Source organism: Magnolia sinica, chromosome 3 (assembly GCF_029962835.1).
Source record: "Magnolia sinica isolate HGM2019 chromosome 3, MsV1, whole genome shotgun sequence".
Lineage (NCBI taxonomy): Eukaryota > Viridiplantae > Streptophyta > Magnoliopsida > Magnoliales > Magnoliaceae > Magnolia > Magnolia sinica.
The window spans coordinates 96,256,260-96,269,135 of NC_080575.1; positions in this window are offsets into that span (position 1 = coordinate 96,256,260).

Genomic DNA, 12,876 nt, shown 5'->3' on the forward strand with positions numbered 1-12,876 from the left:
CAACCACACCATAGAAAGTAGTGGGAATGGAACAACTACCATTAAAAGCTTTTTGAGGTCCACCGTGAAGTTATTTGCCATCTAACATCTTCGTAAGATCACACAAACCTGAATGAGGGGAAAAAACAAAAATCAGCTTGATCAGAGCCTTCTGTGGCCCCAAGAAGGTTTTAATGGTATACCCAATTTCCATTGTTCCTTGTAGTGTGGCCCACTTAAGCCTTATATCGGCCTTGGTTTTATCTTATTTTCTAAAATGATATAAAAAAAATGGATGAACAGTGTGGATAAAACATATATATCATAGTAGGCCTCACAAAGCCCTTGAATGTCCGTATCTAGGTAATCTTTTCTAGGGTGGTACGACAATCTTGCCAAATTTGGGGACACTGAGAATCAGTGTCGAGCCTTTGAGCTCATTTTAGGACTTGATACCAAAATTGACCAGGATACAAGACTCGAGTGGGCCGCATTAAAGGAAAAGGTGGGTAGGAAGATCCCTACCGTTGAAACCTCCCTAGGGTCGACAGTGATGTGACAATGATGTTTTCATGCCATCAATACCGTTCATAACGTCATTCCTACGAATATGAACTAAAACCACAAATACTAGCCCGATTCAAAACTTCTATGGCCCCAAGAATATTTCAACCATAGATGTTCAATCCTCACGTTTTCAACCCATTTGAGTATTGGATCCAGCTAATTTTTAGCCCCATACGCTAAAATGATTTTATAAAATGGATAGACAGGGTGGAATTCTAACAAAAATCATGTTAGGCCCCACTTAGGTTTCTAGCGTCAGAACTTACTGCTAAAGTCTTTGGCAGGAAATCCACGTTCGGACCTGGGTGAGCGGATTAGGTGCGACCCGGGAACCACCGAGGTGGGTGGGACCCTTGACTGTGGGGTCCACCATGATGTTTTTGCAAAACTCACCCCATTCATAGTTTTGTGAGCTCATTTTAGACTATGATACAAAAAATGAAGTGGATCCAAAACTCAAGTGGGCCACACAGGAGGAAATAGTAGAGATTCAATGACCACCGTTGAAACATTAGTATGGCCACAAAAGTTTTGCATCAGCTCAAGTATTTTATTTTTTTCACCTCATCCCAATGTTCATGACGTTATAAATGATTTGGATGGCATATAAGCATCAATGTAGAGCCAAGGAAGGTTTCAACGGTAGACATTTCTTTTTCCAATTTTCCCTCTCATGTGGTCCACTTGAGTTTTGGATTCACCTCATATTTGGTCACATGTCCTAAAATGAGCTCGCAAAATGGATGGACGGGTGGATTTCTCACTAACATCATAGTGGGCCCCACCTAACATATCAACAGGTTGGATGGCAAATAAACATTCCCATGGAATCCATGAAGTTTTAATGGTAGGGATTCAATCATGATTGTTTCATATGGGTAAATATGTGAAATTAACATATTTCAAATATTTCAGACGTTAGTTAACAAACTAGTTATTCTAGATTCATTATTAGTTTTCCGACTTCATATTTAAACTTTAGATTCATATTTCACATTCAGAATTCGGATATCATATTTAACAAACATGCCCTTAATATTATTAATGATAGTTAATGTCTTTTTTCACCTTATTTCTTAGAGATAGTCAACCATCTTTTCTTTTAATGTCCATATACTTTATGAGTCTTGGAAAGGATTCATTTCAAGCTTTCTATTTTTATATTCCATTTCTCACCATTACTCATGTTATTAGACACTTGGTAGACTGCTCCATTAACCCAGTCACTAATTTCTTGAGTAGACTTTGTTTCCTAGCTTTTGATTGGCACATCTAGAGGGAGAGGAATAATTGCATTTTTAAATAGTTCCTTCCTCCTCAAAGATATCACCCTGAAACAAATCTTTGAAGTGTTTAGAACCTGTGTTCTATTTCTTTTCAGGCCGACAATTGCCATGATCGCTCCAACCCATATTTTGGCTACCTGAAAATTTTCGACCTCCTTTCACTATGACCCCAAGCAGTTTTTGACACTTATAACTCCAAAGCAAAGGCATAACCATTCTTGGATGCTCTCATATACTAAAATTAACAACATTAAGCTTGGCCTTCTTTACTCCTCTTTCTTTTTTCTTTTTTCTTTTTTTTAAAGAATTGTATGGGATGTCATGTCCAATGTGGAAAATTAAGAGCTAGGTAATAAGAGTCTCTATATTATTCCTTTTGGGCTTACGAGATTAATTTATTTTGTTTCAGGTTTCACAATTAAACTGTATAGTGAGCTTTGCTATAAAGCAATTTGGAACTTGAAAAATTCCTTCTGGCAAATGAGGCTTGTGTTAAGCAGCATGCCAACAACGTAATGAGCCTAGATCCAATCTCAGGCCTCACCCACAAATGATAAACATGAAGAAATATAAACTAGAAATAGATCAAAGCATTCAAAACAAACCACAAGACAAGATATATGTAGAAAAACCCCAAACTAAGTTAAAAAACCACGAATGCAAACTTTCACTATGAAGAACGAAGATTACAAAGCAATATACTAACCTCTCCCTTGGAAGCACATAGAAAACCCTTTGCCCACACCTTAAAATAATTTTTCTTTGTTTTTTTCTTTCTATAAAAAATCCTAGGAACCCCTGTTTATAGTTTTAGAAACTCTCATTTCCGCATCCCAGTTGCGAAAGGACTTACGACACGAAATCCATGTAAAATCGCGAAACGAATCTGTGTAACCTCGACTGGTCGTACAGTCTGCACGACCGGTCGAGAGGACCCCACGACCGGTCGTGAATGGGCCACGATCAGTCGAACACCTCGGGATAAAAAACAGTGCTCGCTGGACTTTGAGTCGAGCCGGACCCTACGACCGGTCGAGCATGGCTCACGACCGGTCGAGGACGGTCCCAGATGTGGCTCCACATCTTAACAATCTCCCACTTGGAGACACATCGCCTTAAACCTTCGTCTTCTTCATCCGGAGTGCATCACCTCCCTGTCTTTAAGCCTGAAGACCAATCAAAGCTGAACAGAACTTCAGCTTCTTCCGTGTGACCGCCTTGGTCAGCATATCCGCAGGATTCTCACTTGTATGAATCTTCTCCAGAGCAATCGATCCATCTTCCAGTAACGAAGGAATGAAGTGATATCTGATGGCAATATGCTTGGTCCTTGAATGAAAGGCTGAATTCTTAGCCAAGTGCATTGCACTCTGACTGTCACTGTATATCTTGCAATCTGCTTGCTTCTTACCCAACTCTTTCATGAAACATTGCATCCACACCATCTCCTTACACGTTTCTGTAGCCGCAACATATTCTGCTTCTATCGTACTGATAGATATTATTTTCTGTAACTGAGAGACTCAACTGACTGCAGCACTACCTAGAGTAAAGACATAACCTGTAGTGCTTTTTCTGCTGTCGATGTCTCCTGCCAAATCTGAATCCACATAGCCTTGTAGCTTAATTTATGATCCACCATAGCACAACCCTACATCCTTAGTACCTACCAGATATCTAAGAATCCACTTCACAGCTTCCCAATGTTCCTTCCCGGGGTTATTCATGAACCTGCTAACAACTCCCACTGCTTGAGCAATGTCTGGCCTCGTGCTCACCATAGCATACATGAGACTCCTAATAGCTGACGCGTATGGGACTTTAGCCATGTAGTCTCATTCCTCCTGCGTCTTTGCACCTTGCTCCTTAGATAGCTTGAAGTGGTTGGCTAATGGAGTGCTAATGTAACGCCCTGAAATTCGGGGGTCGAGCATTACTCAGCTCCCGAGTTTCAAAACATCACTTATGCAACATATGCAATGATGGATGTATGTTGTCTGTATGAGTGCATAAAACATGGAGTAGATTAAGCCAAACTGCAAACATAATCCAGGGATAAATGAAAGACGCAAGCGGAAGACTTAAAGAAATATATATGTATATGTATGTAAGTCCCTGAGATATGTATGCTCTACCAGGTCATAATTACAAGTGTTTGTTTTCAAAATATAAGTATCAAAATGAAATCATCTATTACAAAGAAAACCCAGAATCCCCGTAGATCAGGACACGGCTCACATGAACCCGCCTGAGAACTGCATAAAAGAAAACGCATCCTCGTCATCCTCGTACTCCTGCTCTGCCTCGGGGGTCACATCATCATCTGCATCTAAGACAAAGTCTGGTTGGTGTTGAAACACTGTCCCAGAATGTGGGAGTGAGTGATCAACTCAGTGGAACTATACAATAAGAGTTAACATGTTATCAAATCAATCAAGCAGTAATGATAAGGCAATACAATCAAACACGTCCTAATTACTCTTGTTAATGCAAGGATGTATGTAGAAATGATGCATGCTCTCGCCTGCACTCCCTCAGCGTCTTCATCTTACGGTACGCATGACAACCTCCCGCAGTGCCCACGACGCCAAAGCACATACAATGCGGTGCATGAACATGATTACCAAGTTGTTATTAGTCCTTTTCATACAGCAAGATTGGGAAGCTAAGGTAGCTTCCTTATATCAATTTTCCAAACAGTCATCAATTCTAGGGTCGTCAGTCCTAGACAATCTCATACGATCATATGTTTTTAGGTCGCTGCAAAGGGCTCGTCACCAATCAATGCATGCCTATCATACCTTAGTTACTACGCTAAGGCTCGTCGCCTCAATGCAGTATCAAGGTATGCTCGAGGTCACTACAAAGGGCTCGTCACCAATCAATGTAGGCCGACAGCACGAATATAGTGTCTCATACCACCATAATCGGCTCACGAGTCTGGTATGCTCACTGGTCACTACGGGGAGGCTCATCACCCCAGTGTAGGTCGACAACTCGACCACGGTGTCCCATACCACCATGCCCGGCTCATGAGTCTTAGCGGATCAAGGTACAATGGTTAACGGGATTGCATTGGTAAGTTTGGTACCCTAGATTCAAACAATAGCGTCTATACATGGTGCACATCCACCGGGACAATCGGATTACTTGACGAGCTCGACTAGCACGAACGCACGTTGAGTTGAACGACATAGAGTACGCAAACACTCCGTGTGGCAAAACCACTGCCGTCAACCCTAATACGACTCGGGTTCGTCAAACATGTCCTACGTGGCGAAAACAACCTCGGCCACGAACTCAAGGTTTGTTACCGATTCCCTGAATTATTTCATAGCCCCAAACACATTCAAGTATAATAGATATTCATACCAGCAATTCAGAACAGTAATGGATCAACAATTCCTATCATATAGTATGTGAACATTTGATGAATATCAACTTAACATGGATTTACACATAAGTAGTGCCTGAATTTAAACAATAAAGAATGTAAATTGCATGTAGGAAATCATACACATCGATAAGATAGTTGAGAATCTCTTCTCAACGCCCGTAAATAGGGTAATATATTACACACTAGATCATTCAGACATTTCTACAAACACTTAGACCACATATTCCAACATACATGACGTATGTCGGTGACAACACACATTTGGACAATTCCTTTCGCCAAGGAGTTGACACACATACAACTAGCACGAATACATGACAATTAATCATGGCAAACACATGTTCGTATTTCATTCGTATACGATACTTTCTACATATACAAGGAATACACAAATCTCAATATAGCTCATATATATCAGGAACGCAATATAAACGTCGCATTTGGCATGTGAAATTGCACCCACAACAATAATAAACCATTATCCGACATTGAAAGCCTTGAAAACCATAACCTATACGAATATAGTCCACACATTAAACCAGGAAGTGCGCAACAGATCAGATTCAGACGATAAGTCTTTGTCAACGGCGACTAGATAACCTAAGGCATGAATAAAAGAGCTACATCAATACTTTGACTATTCTAAGCTCCAAAACAGGTTAGGATTTGATTGACTTACCCAAGAATGAACTTAGAATCGCCGGAATAACGATTCAGAAGTGATGGTTTAGGGACGCAGAATAACAGGGAAGAATCTCAAGATGATTCACCAACTTCTCTCTCACTTTCTCTCTCTTTTCCTCTCTCTCTCTCTTAGCTAGGGTTTAGAAAATTCGTATGAAATTTGAGAGTAAGGGTTTAAGGTCTTTATATAGGCCTAAAATTGATGAAAATAGCCCCATGGCCAAGGTATACTTAAGTTATAACCAAATCGAGTCTATTTTGATCCAGCGGAGCGCTTCTGGTGGTCCCTTTTCCAAGTGCGGCCGGATTTAAGCTCACTGACTATAGATCTAGGTCAGGTTGAGTTTTTGTACCGATCGGATTTACAGATCGCTCATGGCGGACCAATCTCAATTTAACGGTCACCGAAACTCGATTAGGTCCACCGGCACTATGACATGCCTGGGCCATCTTCCCTGATCCGAGGGTAAATTTGGGTCAGAATCCAACAGTCAGATTGCTTAAAATCGTCGCGCAAGCGACACGACTCAGATTTCATAATTTCATATTTAATTTCTCACCTTTCTCACACTCTTTACTCCGGACTCAAGCAAATCGATTCAGGACATCATCTGGACTTCATTTTTGAGGTGATTGTCAAGCCCAACAAGGTGATCATAATTGTTTAAGATCATTGCTATCGGACTTCCGACGCGCGGTCCAGGTTTAATACAAAGTTTCCAAGTACTCCCGAGAGCAACTGGATTTAACGTTGAATCCTAGATTTCAGGGTAACATAGCGCTAACGATTCTACAGGTTTTGAGTCTTGCAGATCAAATTTAAAGTGATTGGTGCTAATTTCACAAGTAATCAAGTTTAACGCTAATTAACCCACATTAACTTCTAAAGAATTTGAGGTAGTACTCGGGTCTTGCACGAAATTTTTCGGGTCATTACAGCTAACCGGCTTAGCACCTCCCACATTGAATCGATCAAGTACCTTGGTTATGTACTCTGCTTGTGACAAAACCAGTTTCTTGTTTTTCCCGTCACGCTTTATCCTCATGTCTAGGATTTGTTTTGCAGCTCATAAATCCTTTATGGCAAATTCTCTAGACAGTTGTCTTTTGAGATCTGAGATGTCCTTTATGCTTGAACCGGTCACAAGCATATCATCAACGTACAGAAGAAGGATGATGTATGACGTATCAAACTTCTTCAAATAGCAATAATGGTCTGCATGACATCTCCTATAACTGTTTTTCGACATGAAACTGTTGAATTTCTTGTACCACTACCTCGAGGCCTGCTTCAGGCCATATAGACTCTTCTTCAATCTGCACACTTTGTTCTCATTTCCTGGTGCCACGTATCCTGTCGGCTGATGCATATATATCTCTTCTTCAAGGTCCCCATGAAGAAAGACTGTCTTAACATTTAGCTGCTCTAGATGTAAGTTCTCTGTAGCCACTATACTCAAGACCATACAAATCGTAGACATTTTCACCACAGGTGAAAATATTTCAGTGAAATCAATACCTGCCTTTTATTGAAACTCTTTCACAACCAGTCTAGCCTTGTACCGTTTCAAAACATCGTGCTCCTCCTTCAATCTGTAAACCCATTTGTTATGAAGAACTTTCTTACCCATTGATAGGGTGACTAGCTCCCATGTACGATTGGACTCAAGAGAGTCCATCTCCTCATCCATGGCCTGCTCTCACTTAACCCGTGTATCTGTCTTTAATGCCTCTTCAAAACATTCTGGTTCACCATTATCTGTCAGCAGTAGATAATGTAAGGAAGGTGAGTATCAGACCGTGGGTCTCCTCTCCCGAGTAGACCTCCTCACAATCGGTGTATACGGCTCTGCCTCATATTGCTCCTGTGCATGATCATCTTGTGGCACTGTAACACCCGTGTCCTGTAACTCTTCCATCTCTATGAATTCTTTCTCCTCGGCCTTATTTTCCTACATATTGTCCTTATGCATCACTTTTTCATTGAAGACTACGTCCTTGCTTCTGATGATTTTCTTATTTTTGTATCCCAAAACCTGTAGCCAAAATCATGCTGCTCGTAGCCTATAAACGTACACCTCTTTGACTTCGCATCCAGCTTGTTTCTGTGCTCTGCATCAATGTGAACATATGTAGTGCAACCGAACACTTTGAGATGTGCAAGGTTCACTTCTTTCCCAATCCATGTTTCTTCTGGTAGCCCACCATCCAATGGTGCTGAGGAACTTCTATTGATGAGATATGCGGCAGTATTCACAGCATCTGCCCAAAAGGTCTTGGGCAACCCTGCATGTAGCCTCATGCTCCTGGCGCACTCAAGGATGGTCCTGTTAATGCGCTCAGCCACACCATTTTATTGTGGTGTCCCTAGAATCGTTTTCTAATGTTTGATTCCATATGCTGCACAATACTCCTCAAATCTCTTATCACAGTACTCTCCCCCATTTTCAAATCTGAGACATTTTACTGTTCTACCTGTCTCATTTTCTACTATAACTTTCTACTTCTTAAATACGTCAAATATATCAGATTTGTGCTTTAAGAAATAGACCCACAATTTTCTACTAGCATCATCAATAAAGGAAACAAAATAACGTGAGCCACTAAGAGATGATACCTGTGCTGGTCCTCACACATCAGTATGTACAAGCTCCAACAGATGCGTCTTTGGAGTGCGTCCCATCTTCTTGAAACTTACCCTCTTCTGCTTGCCATATACGCAGTCCTCACAGAATTTCAAGTCAATAGACTTCAGCCCTGGTAGCTTCCCTTTTGACAATAGCACTTTCATCCCTTTCTCACTCATATGTCCGAACCTCTGATGCCATAACTGCCTATTCACTCCAGTTGATGCGACTGAGAGTGAACAATACGATCCTAAAGTCACGTATAAAGTACATTCTTTTTTCCCTCGAGATATCACCAACGCACCTTTTGTGATCTTCCAGGAATCACTAGTGAATGTCGCCATATAACCGGTATCGGCCAATTGCCCCACTGAGATCAAGTTACGTTTCAAATTCGGTACATGTCTGACATCCTTCAATTTCAAAACTGTTCCGTCTTTCTGATTGACATGAACGTCTCCCTTTCCAACAATATTACATGGCTCATCATCACCCACGTAGACTCTCCCAAAGTCAACTGATACATAATCACGCAGAACTTCCTTACATGAAATGACATGAAACGAAGCACCTGAGTCTATAACCCAAGGCTCATTCCTTGCATCAAGAGACAAGATTAAGACTTCTGTGTCACTCTCCTCAGATAGATTCACTAAATCCTTCCCGCCTTAAGAGCTTCCTTCTTGTTTCTTAAGCGTCTTGCAATCACGTTTCATGTGCCCCTTTTTGCCGCAATGCCAACACCCGTCTTTATCTTTTGGTCCCTTGGACTTCTTCCTCGACTTAAAACGCCCGTGTTTATTGCCTCCTTTGTTTAGCGATCTTTCTCTTTGTTCAACATTTACAGCATTCCCTGAATCCCCTGAAACTCTTGATGCCTTTCTTCTAGATTCTTCGCTGAGAATTAGAGTGGCCACATCATCAAATTTCAACTTTGTCGACCCTGAAGAATTGCTCACAGCAATCACCAAACCATCCCATCTGTCTGGTAAATTGGATAAGATCAATAATGCCCTTACCTCATCCTCAAAAACAATGCCAACGGATTCCAACTGGCTCGTGACTGTATTGAACTCATTTAGATGTTCAGTCATTCTCCCACCATCTGACATCTTCATGTTGAATAACTGTTTCATAAGATGAACCTTGTTGGATGCTGAGGGTTTTTCATACATGGTGGCTAGGGCTTCCATTAATTCTTTTGTCGTTTTTACCTTAGATATATTGAAGGTGACGCTCTTAGACAAAGAGAGTTGAATCGTTCCTAAAGCCTTCCTATCCAGTAAAAACTATTCATCATCTGTCATCTTTTCTGGTTTCTTCTCTTTTCCTCCTAGAGAAATATAGAGGTCCTTCTGATACAGATAATCTTCCATCTACATCTTCCAGAAGGTAAAGTTTGAACTATCAAACTTCTCAATTCTAGTTTCTCCTTCTTCTGCCATCGCTCCCAATAGAATAAACCAATAGCTCTGATACCAGTTGTTGAGCAGCACGCCAACAACGCAGTGAGCCTTGATCCAATCTCAAGCCTCACCCACAAACGATAAACAGAAAGAAATATAAACTAGAAATATATCAAAGCATTCAAAACAAACCACAAGACAAGATATACGTGGAAAAATCCCAAACTAGGGTAAAAAAACCACGGATGCAAACTTCCACTATGAAGAACGAAGATTACAAAGTAATATACTAACCTCTCCCTTGGAAGCACATAGAAAATCCTTTGCCCACACCTTAGAATAATTTTTCTTTACTTTTTTCTCTTTATAAAAAACCCTAGGAACCCCTGTTTATAGTTTTGAAAACTCCCCTTTCCGCATCCCAGTTGCGAAAGGACTTGCGACACGAAATCCGTGCAAAATCGTGGAACGAATCTGCATAACCTCGACTGGTCGTGCAGCCTGCACGACCGGTCGAGAGGACCCCATGACCAGTCATGAATGGGCCACGATCGGTCGAACACCTCGGGATAAAAAACAGTGCTCGCTGGACTTTGAGTCGAGCCGGTCCACGACCGGTCGAGCCAGACCCTACGACCAGTCGAGCATAGCTCACGACCGGTCGATGACGGTCCCAGATGTGGCTCCACATCTTAACAGCTTGTTGATTGAAATTTAAGGTCCATTATCTGTGAGTATAGTGGACATGTTATGGTCATCAATCGGTATAAAAAAATTTGTATCTTATGCCTTGTTGTTGTTCCCTTCAGTAGCTCCCTTGGCATAATCTCTGTGTATGAGCTTGCCTCTTGTCTCACTTTTGATGGTTCTATTAGTTCATTTTTTCTCATTCCTTGGCCCAACTAGTAGACTTTTTTCTTGATGAGGGTGTGGATTTTCTCTTCTTTTTTTTCCTTAGCTCGGGATGTGGGTATCTCTCTGTAGACACTGGAAATCGGCGCCCACGCTAATTTGTATGTATGTTTTTTTAGTGGTGGGGGTGATTAAGCTGATTTGTGGATGTTGGAGTCGCCACTAGCCAATTAATCTTAGAATCCCACGGTCAACTAGAACCCACGGAATACGTAAGGTTGGAGAAATTCGAAGACTCTCCTACCTTAGATTGACTCCTGGTTTGCGGTCCAGGATTCTAGGTAAGGGACCTCGGTTACAAAGAGGGAAGGTGTAAGGCACCCTCTCCGCTCGTGCGAACATACGGTCTCTACTCTGTGTAGTAAAACAATCTCAAGGGATGGATGATGTGGTCGAGACAGGATTAAGCACACATATGGATTTCTGATGCAGTAAGATCCGAGATTTCGGCAAGCGACAGAGCATACGTCTAACGGCGTATCTAGAAGGCGAATGTGATGATACTTATGCAAAGAAGTAGGAAGACTGGACTAGATCACTAGTAATTTTTGATGTGACAGGATCCAATGTATGGCAAGTCACAGATCATACGCTCACTAAAGATTTAGAAAAGCAGGGGGGTTGAGAAGGGAATAAATGTCATGATGAATGCTTGGATATGGGTGAATGGATCTTTGGCTTGGACTTGAGTTGGCTAAGACATGAGTTGCACCATGACCAATTTGGGCTAAATTTAGGGTTGAGGAGTTTAGGAGGAGGCTAAGAGATGGCTAGAAAAATCTGACTTTGGGAGCTTGAGCTCTCTCTCTCACCCTCACTCTCACTCTCTTCTTCTCACTCTCTTTCTCTCTCTCACTTGGAAAGTGGAAGTTGTTGTTGTTATATTGTTAAAATGTGAAGAGGAGAGGGCTATTTATAGCCTTCTCCAATGGTTTTATGGTAAATGTGGGGTTTAGGAGGGGTAAAAGCTGATGTGGTAAGTTGTGAGTGGTTGAGGGGAGAGAAACGCCATGTGACGCGCTTCTATTGGCTATTGGGATTGGTAAAACAGTAAATAAGGTCGGATAAAGAGGTAATTTCTGAAGAAAGTTGACTTTCGGACGCTGGGACAGCTGTCCCCAGAAGATCACATGCAGGCCGCGAGCGGCGGCACTCCAAGTACCGGACGGGCTCGGGCTGGGCTCAGGCGTGTGGGTTTGTTTGGTGCACTGGTTCATCCGATAGTCCCCTTTTTAGACTTTTGGAGTTCAGATAGGTGGGTTTGGAGCTTAGGTAATGGGCTCGAGTTGGGATTTAGGGTGTAGGTGGGGGCTGTATGTGGATTGAATGGTTTGGATTAGGGTTTTAGGTTACGGATTGGGGGTTTGAGGTTTGGGTCAGGTTTTAGGGTGCAGATACGGTCATGATTCTTGAATTGTCTTAGCCTCCTCAAGTTGTTAGCCTGGGTGGGGTGTCTACAGATGCCCCTCTTTGGCCGAGGTTGCGAGCAACCGAGTGCCAAAGCGAGTGGACACCCCACCTTTCTGGTCAGAAAGGATAGTGATTCGAATCTGTCGTCTGCCATTGTATCATTGTCAGTTGATTGTTATGAAAAAGATGACTTGCACATATCATGAGAGTGGAGGAAAACGTTGTGATTATCCCCTGCGCATTTGTCGTGACTTTACGAGTCACCAATCACAACCCTTTCACCTCAAATTGTTGATAACATTGGAGAGTAAGTCTGAAAAGTAAGGGCCTCTGCACATTTGTCCCGGCTTTACGAGGATTCTCATACTGTCGGGTCTGTCGTTTCCTTTGCTATGCAATCACCCTAGTAATAGTCGGTCTGTTTGATCGTCAAAGTGGTTAGTTGCCCTACGCGTTGGTGCGGCCTTACGGGGAACTCACTACGCCGACTTGGACTTGATCAAATTTTTCGATCATCCTGGACTAAGTATGTGCAGGTAATCCTTTGCCATACAGTTTGCTGATTCTGATACTTTAGTTACAATGGATTGTTATAACTTTGAGTTTGA